Raw genomic sequence first — 19,418 nt, 5'->3', positions numbered from 1 at the left:
CTTCAAATTTTTAACTTATATATATATATATATATATATATATTATTTTTTTTACAAATGAGTATATGTTATAATATTTTGTGTGAATTAGTATAGTTATGGTTGATTTACTCATATGTTAAAGTATACTTTGGTCAATTATTTAATTGTAATATTGTTCATGCGCGATATTAGATATCAAACTATAGTAAAATGGACATATATTTATTAGAACAATTTGATAATTCATATAATTGACGTTAAATTTTGAGAAATGAGAATCATTTCACAAAATTACAAAAATCAGTTCACTCCAAAATAGAAAATATATCCCTACTATATAAAAAGGGGAATGTGAGAGCACTGTAGAAAACAACAGTGTGTTGATTCATCTTTACTGTAGCATTTTGTTTTATTTTTTTTTTCAATTGGGGGCCAAAAACGACGCCATTTGCTTGATATATATTTTATTTTATTGTACACTACTTCCAAATTTACTGCAACATGCAATTTTCATTTCTTCCCCACTCTGATATAGATATATATAGTAGGGATATAAGAAAAATATCACTTTTATATAAAAAAGAAGAAGAAGAAGATAGAGGTAATACGCGACAGAATTTTTTTTTTTACACATATTACTTGTAAGTAAAAAATTTGAAGAGAAAAGAATTAAAGAAAATTTAAAATTGAAAAAAAAAATATTATAACGTAAAACTACATAGCAAAAAAAATGTAATATCTCCGTGCACGGAAGGGAAAAAATAAATTTAGCTAAAGCCTCCGTGCACGGAGGCAAATGTCTCCATGCACGGAGACACTGTCTTTGTGCATGGAGACTCTCCATGTATGGAGACAAAGTTTATAATTTTTTTTTTTTAAGAAGTAATTGTTGCTTTTATCAATTTATTTAAATTTCTTTTTTATTCTTTTCTCTTTTAAATAAAACTTAATTTTTCAATTTTAACAAAATAATATTTATATATATTTTTTTAAATTTTTGTAATTTTTTTATTTTGTTTATTTTGTATTTTTTTTAAATTATTTAAAATTTTATTTTTTTCCAAGTGGGAAGCAAAATAAATAAATATCGAAAATAGTTAAACGGAGATTAAACGTATGTGTTAAAAATACGTATACGTCATTTTTTTTTAAAAATCAATTATTTTATTGCTATTTATTCTTTCTTCGCAACAATTTTCTTAATGCATCATTTTACCCAAAAAAATTATGTGGTATAACGGAATTTTTTTCTTCATGCACGGAGTTAATATGTTTTTTTCATCATTTTATATATTGAATTATTACTAGAAAATTAAATTTTATCTTAAACTATTAAAAAAATACTGATTAATAATAAAAAAATTGAAGAAAAAAATTAAAAAGAATTCTAAATTGAAAAAACTATTATTTATAACGTAAAACTACATAGAAAAAATTCTCAAATCTAAGTTTCTGTTTGAAATTATTAAGAGAAAAGAATTATAAATTGAAAAAAAAAATTATAATGTGAACAATAAAAATTAAAATTCTTTTTTCTTCAAATTTTTAACTTAAAAGTAACTTTTTGTAAAATATTTTTTTATTTTTTTTATATAAAAGATATTTTTTTCTTATATTCCTACTATATATATCTATATAAGAGTGGTTGAGCATGGAGTTGTGAGAGGTATGGAAATTACGTGTTGCAGCTGTTTCTTACAGTATATCATTGTAGTTAGTTTATATAGCATAAAGAGGTATTAGCTTTTATTTAAAAAAGAAGAAAAAAATTAAGAGGACTCCGTGCACAGAGACCTGGAGAAATCAATTTTTTATTTATTTATGTTTTTGTGTTCATTTTAAGATTCATTACATGATATTAAATGAAATCGAAATATTACATTCTTAATATCGTTTTGAAGTGCTCGCGGCATAGTATTGCACGTCGTTAACGGTGCGTGAAACGGTCAATCATAGCAAATGTTATCAGACGTCAAAGTAGGTATTTTCAAACTATATTTCGAAATTTTCGATAACAAGCTAACTTTAAAAATTCATCGACGATTGTGCGATAGTCGAATCGATAAATGTTTTACATTCTCTCGAAACTCATTTTGAGAACTATATCATAGAGACATCGAATGATCTAAATAGATATCAAAAATAGTTAAACGGATATTAAACGTATGTGTTAAAAAATATGCATATGTCGTTTTTCTTAAAAAAATCAATTATTTTATTACTATTTCAAAATTTTCGATAACAAGCTAACTTTAAAAATTCGTCGACGATTTTACGATAGTGAAATCGGTAAATGTTTTACATTCTCTCAAAACTCATTTTGAGAACTATATCGTAGAGATATCGAATGATCTAAATAAATAATGAAAATAGTTAAACGGAGATTAAACGTATGTGTTAAAAATGCGTTTCTTCTTTAAAAAAATTAATTATTTTTTTCTTTTTAATTCTTTTCTCTTCCGAATAAAACTTAATTTTTCAGTTTTAACGAAAAAGTTAATTGTAGGTCAAAAAAATTGAAGAATAAAAATTTTAAAAAATTATATAGTGTGGTCTCCGTGCACGGAGGATTATTTAAATTTTTTTTTTTGTACTTTTTCGTTCTCCATTTTCATACGCTATGGCCACGCCTTTTCAAATCAACTCATTTGCTTATATTATTATATTATATGTATAGTGTAAGAGAAGCAATGTGAATCTATGTAACACGCAACTTTCCATACCTCCCACCTTACTCTGTGCTGACCACTTTTATAAGTAAAAAAAAAAAATCACTTTTAGTAAAAAAAAAAATTAAAAATAAACATATTAACAAAAAATATTTATAATATATGTAAAAATTACTTATATAAGTAAAAAAAATCGTTTAAAATTATTTAGAAGTAAAAAATAAAATAAAGTTATGAAAATTAGATGAAGAATATATAAATATTATTTAATTAAAATTGAAAAATTTACTATATAAATAATTGGTTCTTTTTAATCAATTTATTTAAATTTATTTTTAATTCTTTTCTCTTTCAAATAAAATTTATTTAATTTTTTTTTAAAATTCTTTTGCTCTACCAATCTCGGAGTGACTGTTGTATAGTCTGAATAATAGGCCTGCTGTTAGGGTTCTAATTCTTACACCAACAAGGGAGTTATTTTTGAGTAAGTGCCACTTCAAGTTATTTTTACGTGCGAACTAGAGTTTGTTATTTAAATGTTTGTGTATATGGATATTTTCTTTCAATTTACAACTGCATGTGTTATTTTTGAACTATAAATATAGCCTCTCGAATTGAAGTTGCTAAAGAAAAGCATTTTACAAAAATTCAATTTACAACTTATTTACAATATCAGATAAAAAAAATCTTCATCTACATTAAACAAAAAATACAATCAATAATTAAAAATAAATTATCGTTGACATATATACAATCACAACATTTACTATACTTATTTATAAGAATAAAAATAAATTATCGTGACATAAAATATACAGTCGACCAAAATATGAGAATCAAACAAACATTTCTTATTTCCAAATACTTTTTGTACAATCTATAAATTCTACGCTAATAAAATCAAAATAAATACAAAATTCGTGCAATGTACGAGATGCAAACTAGTGTTATCTAAAAATCGGAAGGTATATTTTATTGTACTTCAGTTTATCAAATTCGTTTTTCCCTTTTTTCTGAGTCTTTTATTGTACTTCATTTTTTTTAAAATTCTTTTGAATTTAATTCCAAGTTTTTAAAAGATATTATCCGTACAAAAATTAAAAATGACTTTATTTAAATAGTTAAATAAGATTTATGCTACGATACTATCTACGTTGTGTAATTAAGATTTTGAGACTCATTATTTTATTGAAAACTTTGAAAATATGTATGAAGTTCCTATAAATTTGTCAAAAAGGATTTGTCTAGATGAAAATTGAAAATATAAAAAATAACTAACTTTTACATTTCGAAAACTTAAAAATTGTATGATTGACTAATTGTATGATTTATTAATTAAATATAGGATTTTATAATTTTAGATATTTGATATATATTATTTTTGTTTTGATTATTAAATACTAAAAATGATTAAAAAGTGAAAATATTATTAAAAATAAAATAAAAAACACTTTTTTACCCCTAAACCTTGTCTAGACTCGTTTAAATTTGTAAAGTTTGAAACTTTGACTCCACGCCTAGCTACACTTTACGTTGTTTATAACACTAATAAATTATGACCTATAAAATTTTTAATTTGTGATTGTTAAATTACTTATGACCTATAAAATTTTTAATTTGAGACTCGGAAATAATTTGAGAATGATAAATTCAATAATTTGTTATCAAATTGAATAATATTATGAACTTAGTATGTTTTATTAATAAAATGTATTTTTAATCAATTATTTCATAAATAAAATTTAATTAATATATGATTTTTGAAGTTTTAAACTTATTTTTTAGTTTTGAAATTGATCGTACTTAATCTTTTAGATATAAAATTCTAACATGAATAAATGTCTTAAATGTAGTCCATAACCCACCAGTAACCAATTTAGTTGGCTAGCCCGGCTCAAATTGCAAAACCAATTTCGGTTTTCAATTTTTGACCCAATTGCAGTTTTTTTTTAGCCCAAAATAAGACCAACCCAACGTGAGCCACCTATCTTTCATCCTTTCTTTTCTTCAGCCCACCGTCAATTTGAGAAATTGTCTCATATTGAAAACCAAATTTGAAATTTCCAAATCCTTTTAACCCAAATCTTTCCCTAGCCAACCGTCCACCGGAGCCGTCGCGGCCGACCACAAACTGGAGTCTTTGTACTTTCATACGTTTTTTTCTTTACTTCTTCCCTTAAATCTGTGGAAAAAAAAGACTAAATTAAAGGTTGAAAATTAACGAGTATACTCAAATATACCAGAAACTATTTACGACAATATGCTTCTTGAAATAAATTGAACTCACATTTAGAAGGCGGGTGGGGAATGCTATTTCATATGCCTAGACCAAAATGGTCTCACGATGTGCGCGCACCCCACCTTCCGGCTAGGTTATTTTGCTTGTTTCTTGTAAATTTCAGGGCTTCTTCAACAATTTCACCTAGGGCAATTTTTGGTCATTTAAATACCATTATTTGTCAATTTATAAGAAGTCAAAGCATGTTTATATCATAAATATCAAATTTGAAAGTCATGAAAAATATTTATCAAGTTTAAAGGAGGATACTTGGTTGTGGCTTAGGAGATTAGGTCATGTTAGGATGGATCTCCTCTCACAAATATTTAAATATTGTTTGGTCAAAAGTTTGTCGAATTTAAAGTTTGATAAAGATAAAATTTGTGATGCTTGTCAATTTGATAAACAAGTTTAAAGCTCTTTTAGATCTAAACTATATTCTTTAACTACAAAATCTAAACTATATTCTTTCCTAGAACTGCTTTGGGTGAAAAATATTATGCTTTCATCATTGTTGATGACTTTTCTAGATTCACTTGGGTTGTATTCTTAAATCTTAAAGATGAAGTTTTGAATATATTCAAATATTTTTTCAAAAAGGTTCAAAACGAAAAAGGATACTTCATTATAACTATTAGGGGTGATCATGGTTGAGAATTTGATAATATCGTTTTTGATAATCTTTTGTAATGAAAATGGATATGAACGTAATTTCTCGACTCCTAGAACTCCTCAACAAAATAATGTCGCAGAAAAAAGAACCACACATTGCAAGAAATGGCTATGACCATTGATCGTTTGATTTCTCGCAAGTGGACGATGTAACGCCCCGAACTCTAGCAACCCCAAACGTTACGAAACATGAATTTTATTAAAGTTCTTGAGGCAAATAAATTTTAGTATAACGAGAAATTCAGTAAAAATTGAATAACCTTTAATAAAAGATATTAAATATAATGAAAATATGCTGAATGTTTTGGAACCATATCTTTCATCAATCATTAATAAAATTAGTTCAAACAAATAATAAAATTAAGACTAATTGAAAATTGTAAATAAAGAGGGATGAGTATAACGAATTATACTCAATGAGATGCTTGCTACTCCACATTCAAATTAAACGTGAAATTATATATAAATTCTCTTACCAACATAACATGAGAATTATCACACCATGATAAATGATAATTCAAGCAAGCGCTGCAAAATTACATGAAGGTTAAATTGTGCCTTAAAATGTATCATGATTTCTCTCGAAGGAGCCCTGAATTGAAATAATTAAATTCATACATAACAACGTATTTGAAATATGTGGAAAAACCATTAATAGCACCGAGCATCTCACCTTACGTAATGAATTTTGTATTATAATATGTACTTGGAAAGCAAATTGTGGGAACTTATTTTGCTGAGATTTTTCTCTTGGCTGCTTGTGAAATTGAATAAAATATAGTAGATTGTTTTGGGTATAAAGCCTTAGTAAAATAGAGGAAAATTTAGAGAGGGAGAGAGGATATATATATATATATAGTAGCACGCTAGAATTATTTATGGTAGTGGAGTTTCATTAAGGTTTAAATTCTCAATTCCCTGCACTCTTCTCGGAAATTGGACCAGACGGAACTCTTATTTAATATTAACTTAACCGGTGGTTTCTTATTAGACTTTGGTAATTAATTAATCTCCTATCTTCGATTAAATCAATATAAATGGCAGAATGTTCCAATGCAATTTCTGTACAACTTAACTAGTTTTAATTAATTAGGGTCCTAACTAATCTAAAACTAAGGTTTATTAAAGAAAAGTGATGTAATTCAAATCCCACATAATTAAGGGTTTACATTTGTTTCAATCCTAATTAAAGTAGGTTAGTATTACAAAGTAACTAATAATTTTTACAAATCAATAACTTGATCCTTACTTAATTAACAAGAATATTCCCTTAATTATAATTTCCCATCAACTTCTTTAGACAGCTAAACTCGGGTTTAACTTATCCAAATTAAAATTTTCTTGAGTTCATAATTTGCCATTTATTACAAGCTTCAAAATGAGCCCAATATTGATAGGGTAATTCTTGCTCCTCTGATAGTTAACTATTTGGCCTATTTAATAATAGTATAAAATCTGAAACTTATTTTCACTTTGATCCCTCAACTATAAAGATATCCATATATATTCCAATTAACCATAGAGATAACCAATTAATTTGCATAAGGACTTATTTGAACATTGCATTTCTATTAAATGACAATTATATGCAAACCAAAAATTTGGGGTTCTATAGACGAGATCTTGAAATAGAGTGTCGAACATGCGAGGATTATGTTTTTCATTGAGTTAAAATCAATTGCAACTTTAATCAAATAGTAAACAAGTTGTTGTAATTTTTCTAACTAAACCTTAAATTATTAATCAAACTAGTGAAAGCAAGTAACTGTGTTTTTTAAATATGTGAAATGTATTGCGAAGATGTCGAATCCCCTTTATTATTTCATTTTTAGGGTAACAATTAAATTAACAATTTGAAATCATTCATGTTGGTCAATGTTCCTAATTTAATTGAAAGCCTTTCTCAATAGCTATCAAATCTATTTCTCCTCATGTGACCCTCTTATCTCTCAATGAAAGATACAAACATATAAATACATGCATTAACAAGTACTAGAACACCTATTGAAACCGTATAAAGCATAGAGATATATTTCTATCTTATGTCGAACCGTACAATATTTATTATATTGTGCTTAAACCCTATTGTCTCTCTTGACAATAATAAAATCCACTAACAATTCAATTGGTAATCAAGCAATTGAAAAGAATGATAAAAGCTATAATAAACACCCAAAATCTAACTAAAAAAATAAAAAAAATTATTAAAATCTAAAATTATCATAACAATGGTTCATCTCATCTTAGCAATTTATAAAACTAGTATGACATATCGAAATTACAATAAATCATTTTAAGTGAAAAGGCATATCTAGAATTTTTGATAAATTGAGAAGATGAAGATGAAGATAAACCTTGAAATCTTGAGTCGCTTCAATGGTTTCTTGATGAATTTTCACTTGCACCTTCTCTTCTTTGTCCAAAAAATCAAGTTTGAATCTTCACTTGACTCTATTCTTGCAAGTCCCCTTCAATTCTCTCATAAAATTAAACTATGAATTTGCCTTACCTTTGGTGTATGAATTGATGAATATTGGAGTATGAGATGCATATGAGAGGTGTAGGAGAGGTAGAACTGTTAAGTATTTGTTAGAGTAAAAAATTAGTCGAAAATCACGTCCAAATTGGTTTCTACTAGAGTTCCAATCAAAAACAAAAAGTTATCTTCGCGCGTGCATATTTTTGTATTTGCACAGCAAATATTATGGTCGTAACTTTTGCTCCTAATATTCTATTAAAGCAATCTAAAGTGGTTGGAAAGATAACTCGGAGAGTTGCAATTTTGTTGGCCATAGAAATTTTCCAATTCGGATGTTTAATATGCCAAAAGTGGGTCTCAATCTTTGATTAAAAATCTGGAAGATATCTTGTGCAATTGAAAATCGATTTATGCTAATAGTCCAATCATATTCCATTCCTTTTTAACTTCTAGTTTTATCAAATTGACACCTAGCAATCTTCAAAGTATATCTTGTGACCCAAATCAACTATTAGATATTTAAATTTTGTCCTCAAACTTTATACTTCACCATTTTCGTCATTTTTCACTTCTTTCTTTCAATTCCACTTCCAATTATCGAGTTTTACCTAATAAACAAAATATACAATAAATTAGAATATATTTGCTTAGAAAATTATTAAATGCCTATATTTTTATGTCCAAATAAGTGTATAAAATATACTTGTCAACCATGCTAAATGAAAATAGCATGCTAAAATACTTTTGGATTGAAGGCATTAACACCGCTTGTTATATTGTTAATAGAACTTTAGCTAGTCGAAAGAAAGCTAAAATCCCCTATGAGTTTTGGAGAAATCTTAATTCCAAATGTTAGTCGTTTCAAGTTTATTGGCTGCAAATGCTTTATTTTGAACACAAAAAAAAATTTGGAAAAATTTGATACGAAATCCGATATTGGAATCTCTTTAGAATATTTCTCGACTAGCAATGCTCACATAGCCTTTAGCAAAAGAACTTCAGTCGTTGAAGAATCCATGCATGTCATTTTTGATAAAACTAACCTTCTTGATCATGAGAAAGGTATTGCTAATGATGCATGTTTGAAAATTCCTTTCGAGCAAACGATTATTCAAGACCAAAAAAAGGAAGATCCAAAATATGAACACAAGTACGAAGCAAACGTTCAACAAAGTGAAGTAGAACCTAATGATATAAAAAATGATCATTCTCTACCAAAATGATCAATGTTTGTCCAAAAGAACTAAATATTGGTGATCCATCCAAAGGTATTACCGCAAGAGCTTTTGCTAGAAATCATCTAAATAATTGTGCTTTATTTCCCAAATTGAACCAAAAAATTTCAAAGAATCATAATTTAATGAATTTTGGATTCTAGCTAAGCATGAAAAACTAAATTAGTTTAAAAGAAATCATGTTTGAGATTTAGTTACTAGGCCAGATTATCAAAATTTCATGGAGCAAAATGGATTTTTAGAAATAAACGAGACAAAAATGGGAAAATTGTGCTAACAAGGCTAAATTAGTAGCCCAAGGTTGTAATCAAGAAGAAGGTACCAAATTTCAGGAAACCTTTACACCGATAGCTAGATTAGAATCTATTCACGTGATTCTTAGATTTGTTTGTCATAAAGGATTTACTCCCCTTTTCATCAAAACTCAAAAAAATGATATGATTGTTGTTCACATTTATATTGATGATATTATATTTATTACAACTAATATCTATCTTTGTGAAAAGTTTGCAAATTGCGTGAGCATGGAATTTAAAATGAGCATGATGGGAGAACTTAAATTCTTCCTTGGTCTCCAAATCAAGCAAACTAGTGATGGGATATTATTCAATGAAAGTAAGTATATATTGTATATGCTAAAGAGGTCTGAAATGGATGACTTGAAGCCAATGAACACTTCTATGAGTACATCCATAAAATTGGACAAATATGATGAAAGTACTTCCGTTGATGTAACAAAATATTGAGGTATGATCGGATTCCTTCTTCACTTAACCACAAGTAGACTCGATAATCGGATTCCTTCTTCACTTAACCACAAGTAGACTCGATACTCTGTTTAGTGTGTGTTTACATGCTAAATTTCAATCAAATCGTAAAGAATCACGCATTAGTGCTATAAAAGCGATTTTTAGATATCTTAGTGGCATTAGAACCTTCAAGCTTTGGCATCCCAAAGGGCACTCACATTGATCCACTTAGTTATTCGGATGCCGATTGGGGTTGGTTACATAGATGGAAAAAGCACTAGTGAAATATGTCATTTTCTTGGCTTTGCACTTGTGTTGTGGTTTAGTAAGAAACAAAATTCTATTGCATTGTCTACCTTTGAAGCCAAATATATCTCGACTGCTAGTTGTTGTGCGCAAGTGGTATGGATGAAACAAAGCATTACACAACAAGGATAAGTAGAATCAGGAAATACTGCCAATGATTCTTCCTAATTTCTTCGGGCCATCATTGTCGCCGTGCTCAACAAAGATAAATTTATTAGCAGTTCACAGCAGCATAGATCGAGTCATGCACAATGGCAGTTGTGCAATGGTAATATCACCAATTTCCAAATTTAGCCGCACACATTGGTAGTTCATGATAGTTGCGCACGGTGATTTAAAGGCTGAAATTGATTTCTCCTTCTAGCCGAAGGATCGTGACATAGCTAAAAAAGAGAAGAGATGTCGTGAGGTAGGAGATCAGTGACGTTATGAGCTACAAAAATAGAGGAAAGAATGACGACATCGTGAGTTACTGTCAGTGGGGTATTGGAGTGAAAGTGGAAAATGAGGCAACAGCGAAAACATTTTTTTTAAAGACAAATTAAGCTTATGACAATAGTATCATCACACATGAAAGGTATATAATAAAATGACAAGTGACAGTCACTAAAGTCAATCCTCTGAGGTCATTGATATACGAATATATCGAGATTGGTTGTGGTAGTTGAGGTTTTTGAGGTGGTTTTGTGGTAGATTTCATCCATCGGTGAACATTTAGCAAAAAATTCAGTTTCGTAAAAAAATAATAATAATAATAAAAAAATAAAAAAAATTGTCTCAAGTTAATGAATGAATATCAATTTATTTTCAAGTTTCATGAATGTTATCATATTTATAACAATATGATCACTTAACATCAAGATTATGATAATGTCTTTAGATTACATGTCGCTCATGGATTATATAAAAATTTTAACCAGTCTCGAATGCAACAAAGAGAGCGAAAATTAAAATTGAAGATCGGTGACATAATAAAACTATATTGATTGTAATAGTCTAATTGAGAGTTAGTAATTAAATTCTAATAATTTCTTTAAGATTTTGTTGAAGGATTAGTGATCACAAATAAAAATCACCCCATCAGTTTGGAACAACCCCAAACTGGTCTAACCTCGAAACCCCAATAAACAATCATTCTTCTACAAAAATTTAAACATTACCGAATTAAGTCGCAACACTTCCTATACCGAATTACATGAGGTTCGCACATGTCCTTCTTGACACCACTATTTGATCGATAGTTCAAACTTTTTCCAAGAGAAAAATTGTTAGCAAAAAGTACTTTTACACCACTCTTTACCATAGACAGTGATTTTTATCAATCCAAAAAAGATACATAATAATCTAATGTTAATAAATTTCAAAAGTGGCATTATCATAAAAGGGTTATCATAAAAGGGTAGCAAATATATTATTGAAGCCCATAAAAAGATCCCATGAAGAAAGTGTAAATCAAGACTTGAATTAAGTGTTATTTAAAAAGAAAAAAGGAAAAAAAAAAGTCGTTTGGAAGAAAATGTTAAACATCAAATGCATCCTATTTCAAAAAAGACAATGATTAAGTCATATCACCATCATAGCCTAATGGGAAAATTTTTTACCTTTCTTCAAATAAGATTGGTCAACTTTTTCGTTGTAACATAGTTAGCATATGAATAAACTAAAAATTACACAAATATCCATCAGTTATTAATATTGAAAATACTCTTCCAAAACAATATTGAAAAATGCTTACTCACTCACTCTAATGTTTGCATGCAAGGAACAATTTTCTATCTCAAGTAACAACAAAAATTAATCGATAGATTGGTGCTCATACACCATCCACCAATTGAACAATTCGATGCGGATATTTAATACTTCCGCAACATTACAAAATCGAAAGTTTAAATTCTTAGAAAAATTGCAAAAAATGGCATTCTTCTCTTGATCGAAGATTTTAACATTTTGTCCTCAAGTGTAGATCCGGCACCTTCGCAACCAAATTTACTCACACCGTTCTATTGGAGGAGAAGGTAAATAGAAGTCCTCAGTGGAAGCTGCAAAATTACTTCTACCGGAGCCAACCATAACGCCATGTGTTTGTGTAATTGATTGGCCAGGTGGAATTGGCGAAGACTCTAATTGGGCATTGGACGAATTGGCGAAAAGAGAATCCAATATATTATCATCCAATGGAGACAAAAAACCAAACAGAGGCGAGAAATATGGAGTCGTGAAATTCAAGTCATCACCATAATCACCATGCCGATACTGATCATTGCTTTGCATACCGGTCTCAGGTTGAGTAACATTGCATTGATCACCAGGAATGTTCGAAAGAGGTTGAGGAGATGGAAGAATATTACTCTGAATTGCAACTTCGCCATGCATGTACGTAAATGGTTCACGAACCAACTGATATTGATCATCAATGCTTCCTTGTTGGTCGGGAAGATAAGCACCATGCAAGGACAACTGATCAAGTGTCGGTACATGATTATGAATCTATGATAATGATAAGACGACGCTGCTGCCAAATTTGCACCAGGGACATGAGTTTCTTGAACTGGGATCATGTTTCTTCGTTTTCAAATTTTGAGACTCGGTGATTTGATTCTTTATTATTTCTAATTTACTAATTAGTGATTAAGTCAATGCATGGTTTAACTTAATAATAGATTTAGAATAAATTTTGATACAAATTAATCGATGTCTTGAGCTTCAATTTTTATCAACTTTTTTAGATAAATTATATAGATACCAAAATTGTCTTTGAGATTAATATATAACACTTCATATTATCTATACATTAATTTTACCATTTCATAAAAACATCTCAGCCTAGAAACTTTTTGAATACCACTGCAATTGAATTATTCACTAAAATCAACAAATAATTTTACTGATAAGTATCTTTACTCATTATACCTATTTACCGAATTTTACTATATGATCTAAATTTTAAATTCATATCTCTATTTGTAAAGGATTCACAAAATCATCAAATTGGTTATCAAGTAACATAATGCATTAAATCCATAGTAAAATCAACACAGAGAAAAAAAAAACCAAGAATCCTAATTAAAAACATAAAGGATCCCAATAAGGTCACATTATTGCCCTAACAAGAATTTTAACCATTCATAATAGAGGAAGAAAAACAAATAACAATAGTGAGGTCAGTCACCGGGTTTTGAATTTAGATGTAGAGGAGTGGATGAATCTTGCACCAAATTATTCTTCTCGTTCCAAATTTCGATTTCAAACCCTTGCATAATTGTTTTTTTCATTTTAAATTTGCTCTCTAATTCTCAAATTTGTGTTCTTGCCTCTCAATGTGTAGAATGCCCATCTCAAAGTGTGAAAAAATTGTATTTATAGGTGCTTCCTTCGTGTGTAGAAAGTATGGTTTTTATGGTTTCAAAAAGAGCCAAAAATGTACCCTAGACGCACCCAGGTGGTGCCTCGATGCCATGTAGCTGTGCTGCGGCGCCTCGTCTCTGTGCCACCTTTCAGGTAGGAAATCAGTACAGCGTTTCTTTTAGTATTTTTATCATAAATTTTCCTCCTGATATCCGATTGAGACAATTTAAGTTGGGTTGTAAAACTAACTCAAAAGGCTATAACTTTGTTTCAAATAGCTATTTTCTAATTCAAATGTTTACAAGGTCAAAAATGAGTTTTAATCTTGAACTGAAAATTCGGAGCGTACTTAAGCGGTTAAAAATCAACGCTATGTCCATTTCTTGTTTATATTTCATTCCTTTTGACTTCTAATTGTATCCAATTGACCTATAGCATTCTCAAATCTTCATCATGAAGTTCAACAAAGCTTTTGAGTGTTTAAGTATTGGTCCCGGGAATTTGGATCTCTTACAACTTAGCCATGTTATCCAATTTTGTCAACTTTTTTGCTTATTTCCTTCAATCTCATCAACCTATACCACAACATCAAAAAACACATTAAAACGCTCTAAAACTCGTAAGAATAAGCTAAATATCAAATTTAAATGGTACCTAAAGTATGAGTGAGATACACTCATCAAAATATAATCAGGAAGTACACCGATTGTATTATTGATATCATATACAGAATGACCATTGTATCTTCAAAATTCATACAAATTACTAAATAAATTATAAATGTCCAGTTGAAATCATCCTTCTATCTCCAAAAACCTTATACAACTCACCAATTAAATTCTAAATACCAAACGAAAAAATAACCTAACGATCTCTAAAACTATACAAATCGTTGGTAAATTAACTTCCAAATACCCGAGAGAGTAAGATTGCTGAGGATGGTAACGAGGCTGGACTCTGTGGAGTTCGGTTTGAAATAGGGTCCACTCTCATCATTTGAAAAGGAAAATGTTAAAAAAGTATTAGCAACTAAAATAATAAAAATAGGGATGAAATCAAAACGGCAAAATTGGGGAACTAAGGAAAGACGGAGAAGTGGATGAGGCAATGTATAGAAGAATCTTTGCATTTAGGGAGAAAATAGGGATAGAAGAAGAGAAATACATGGAAGCGATGGATTCCATATGGGTGGTTGGATTTTTTTTGTGTATAAATTTCAGTATTTGTTCATACGTGGAGTATCGATGGACATGGTCCAATTTGGATTCGATCGAATTTTCGGGGTTTTAATAAGTAGAACCGTTGGGTCCAAATTTAATTATACAACCGTTCGGGTTCTATTTTATTTGATTCAATTCGGTTCGATTCCATTTAATCTAGGGCTCCATAAAATACTTAAATTTTTGAATATCTAAAATACAACTACATTAATTCAACTAATGATATTTTTAATCTTAATTCTTATAAAATAACGTAGTCTAATCTTATTTATCTTTTGCACCTCTCTTTGTTGAGTAATTCATAGATTTGATTGTTAAAATCATGAGAAGAGAAATGTAACGAGCTCATAATGATAAAGAGAGGCAGAGTCGGGCTTCCAACTTGATTGCTCCAGAAATATGGAAACGACATTACGGTAAAATGATAGAAATTGGTAAAACTTATGTTAATTTGATTAAATTGGGTTTAGGGTGGAAATTAGAAATATGAAAATCATATTTAGGGTTTGGGTTAAATTAATTTGTTAGAAAATTTATTTAAATTAATTTAGATAAAAAATAAAATAATTTGGCTTATTTAATATAAATAAATTACAAAATTAGAAAGATTCGGTCTTTATTTGGTTCTTTAGTTCTTGGTCTAGAGTTTCTCGATTCAGATACATATTCGAGTACGTAACTTAAGAAGAACGCTAAGTTTAATACTATTTGAATCGGATCTGGTTCGGTCCGATTCAGTTCGAGAGTTTTATCCAATCATAACGTGGAGTTCCAAAAATTCAAAATGGAGGCTATGAAGAATGAAAGTTCAAGGAATGTTCTACAACCACTTGGAAATTCACGAAGAATGTTATGCTACGTCAAATTCAAGTTTTAGATATTCCCAAGTTTACGTTCCAATCAATTTATTATTCGACCTCACTGCGGAATTGATTAATCAAAGCAACACGTCACTTTAATTAATCGTCTAGGTGATTAAATATACAATCCAGTTAATTCCTATGTTGAACTGCCGGTTTGCATAAAGTAAATAAAATAAAACAAAACAAAACACAACTCACGATATGATGACGGAGAAACCCCAACGTGGGTAAAATTTCGGGACCAAGCCAGTAAGTTCCACTATACCAATTGAGCAAGTATAAATTCTGCCAAACTCCGTACCCAGTCAGACCCGTTGTTCTAGTCTCACGATCTATTACCTTAGATACTAGTAGTCTCCTGCTAGCTTCTCGATCTACCTTTTGCAGCTCAATCTGCTATCAAATACAGCCTCCTGGCCTTTAACTGATTGTATCACCAAGTGGAATTCCAAGAACCTCCTGTTCTTGTCCAGTTCCTGCGCTTGTCATCCACCTCCCTCAATCCCCCTTTGAGAGAGTCCCTTCCTCAACAGATGAAGAAGTACCGGTGTTTTGTCTTCACAAACTTGATGTTTTTCCCCAAAATATTGGTTGTCAGATCACAAGAATAAAATTGATGAATTCTCTAGTTGGTTGTGTTCTTGGATCTCTTCACAATGATGTGAATGTGTTCTAATATAAGCACAATGAAGCAACCTCATTATTTTCGTTCACGGCCTTTGTATTTATAGTTGGGGCAATTTGGAGTTCTAGACGGTGTCAAACTTTCCAAAAATCCAAAATATGATTTTCCATATAACACTGTCGCTCGAGCGGAGAGCGAGCAACAGTATTTTGCTCGAGCAGCGAGCGAGCGACGTCCATTCTTCTTTTCTCGCTCGAGCAGCAGCTAGCGAACTTCTGGCGTCGCGACCTTGATTTGAACCAAATACTCAAACCCTAGTCCCTACCACACAACTTTGCTAAATTTCACCCTAAGTCCCTAACTTTTATAACATGGTACAATTGAGTCACTGACTTTTGCAAATTTACAATTTAGTCCTTTTGTCCACAGAATCGCCAATTTCACCTTTAGACCTAACAAAGAATAACAAAAATAGAGGTTTTCGCAACGAGTTAGATTTGTTTTCCAATTTTCGCTGTCCAATTTGCTAACCACTAATTATTTTACATTAAAATGTCATCTATTTTTAGGTATAAGGAATAGTTAGAGAAATATTGAACATATTTATTTAAATGATGTGTCAATAATTAATTGAATATACGACAAATTGGTAAACAAAAAATTGGACAAATGATCTCAACTCTTTTGCAACAGGGTTGGGTGGTTGTGGGTTGTGGCTGTGAAAATAATTGGGAATTGGATACTTCAGAGAGAATGGAAAAGTTGGTGGGAAGGGAAAATTCGAAAGGGAGGGAAAATCAAATGAGAATAAAAATTGGTCGGTCAAATTTTGCTTTTAATTTTAGAATTTATTAAACTAATTATAAATATATATGTATTTAATTCGTGAAGAATATTTTAAATAAATAATAATCATTTTCATTTTATTGTTTATTAATCATTTTAACATTTATCTAAATTTTAATATTTAATAGATCGTATCAAATGCAATCCAGAAGATTCCTTCATAGATTTGATTCAAAATTACGATCCTAAATGTTTTGGTTACATATAGTTATGACATCAAATCCTTGTGTTATCTAAAAATCGGAAGGTATATTTTATCGTACTCTAGTTTATCAAATTTGTTTTTCCTTTTTTCTGAGTTTTTTATTGTACTTTGTTTTTTATTTTTAAATTCTTTTGAATTTAATTCCAAGTTTCTAAAAGATATTATCTGTACAAAAATTAAAAATGACTTTATCTAAATAGTTAAATAAGATTTATGCTACGATACTATCTACGTTGTGTAATTAAGATTTTGAGACTCGTTCTTTTATTGAAAACTTCGAAAACATGTTTGAAGTTCCTATAAATTTGTTAAATAGGATTTGTCTAAATGAAAATTGAAACTAAAAAAAATAGTCTAATTTTTGCATTTTGAAAACGTAAAAATTGTATGATTGACTAATTGTATGATTTATAAATTAAATATAGGATTTTATAATTTTAGATGTTTGATATATATTATTTATTTTAATTATTAAATAATAAAAATGATTAAAAAGTAAAAATAATATTAAAAATAAGAAAACATTTTTTTTACCCCTAAGCCTCATCTAGACTTGTTTAAACTTGTGAAGTTTGAAACTTTGACTCCATGCCTAGCCACACTTTATGTTGTTTAGAGCATTAATAAATTATGACCTATAAAAATTTTATTTTTGGATTGTGAAATTATTTGTGACCTACAAAATTTTTAATTTGAGACTCGAAAATAATTTGTAAACAATTAATTCAATACTTTGTGATCAAATTGAATAAAATTGTGAACTTAGTATATTTTATTAATAAAATGTATTTTTTGTTAATTATTTCATAAATAAAATTTAATTAATATCTTATTTTTGAAGTTTTAAACTTTATTTCTTAATTTTGAAATTGATCATTGTAGACGGTAATTTCTGCGGCCAAGAAATCGGATCAAGTGGGCCACTAGCAATCCTATGGAACTTCAAGAAAAATAGAACAAAGGAAAATTATAGTAAAAAGATCTTAAAAAGACACCGGTATGGTGTCGACTGAAGACCCTCCGACGGTCAAGTCAATAAATCTTGTTGAAAGTTTGATAAATGTCAGACGGAAGAAAGAAGAAATGAATTGGAGTCTAGTGGATTCTGATACCTGAACGCTTGACCGACTGCTGAATTTATAGGAGTGGGATAACCGTCTAGGAGGGATTGGCGGGGATTCTCCATGATTTCGTGGTTAGTTAGAGCCAAATCTAATCCAATATGTTCAGTTGAAATATCAAATCCGTTTGTAGATAACTCTCACCAGATCTGGATAGATCGTAACGTGAACTATCTGGAAGATAGATTATCGGAGATTTCGAATTGACATATAGGTCATGGATTGTGTATACAGGTCGATTGTTACAATGAGTTGGGCCGATGACGACGCGGTTGAATCATATGTAGACCCTGTCTATGTTTGGGCCACTTGAACTAGTAAATTAATTTTTACCACTGCCATCATACTTAATCTCTTAAAAATGAAATTCTTCCATAAATAAATGTCTTAAATGTAGTCTATAAACCACCAATAACCAATTTACTTGGCCCAATTTTGTTTTTTTTTTTAAATTTTTCGCCCAAAATAAGACCAACCCATCTTTCATCGTTTATCTTCTTCAACGTGAGCCATCCATCTTTCATCCTTTCTTTTCTTCAACGTGAGCCACCCGTCAATTTGAGAAATTGTCTCATATTGAAAACCAAATTTGAAATTTGAAATTTCCAAATTCTTTTAACCCCAGATCTTTCCCTAGCCAACCGTCCACAGAGCCATTGAGGCCGACCACAAACTGGAGTCTCTGTACTTTTATACCTTTTTTCTTTACTTGTTCCCCTAAACCTAGGGGAAAAAACTCAATTAAAGGTTGAAAATTAATGAGTATACTGAAATATACCCGAAACTCATTACGACAATATGCTTCTTGAATTAAATTGAACTC

The sequence above is a fragment of the Olea europaea genome, unplaced genomic scaffold (genome assembly GCF_002742605.1).
Source record: "Olea europaea var. sylvestris unplaced genomic scaffold, O_europaea_v1 scaffold203, whole genome shotgun sequence".
NCBI lineage: Eukaryota > Viridiplantae > Streptophyta > Magnoliopsida > Lamiales > Oleaceae > Olea > Olea europaea.
The sequence above is the reverse complement of the archived record's forward strand: the minus strand, read 5'-3'. Positions refer to the sequence as shown.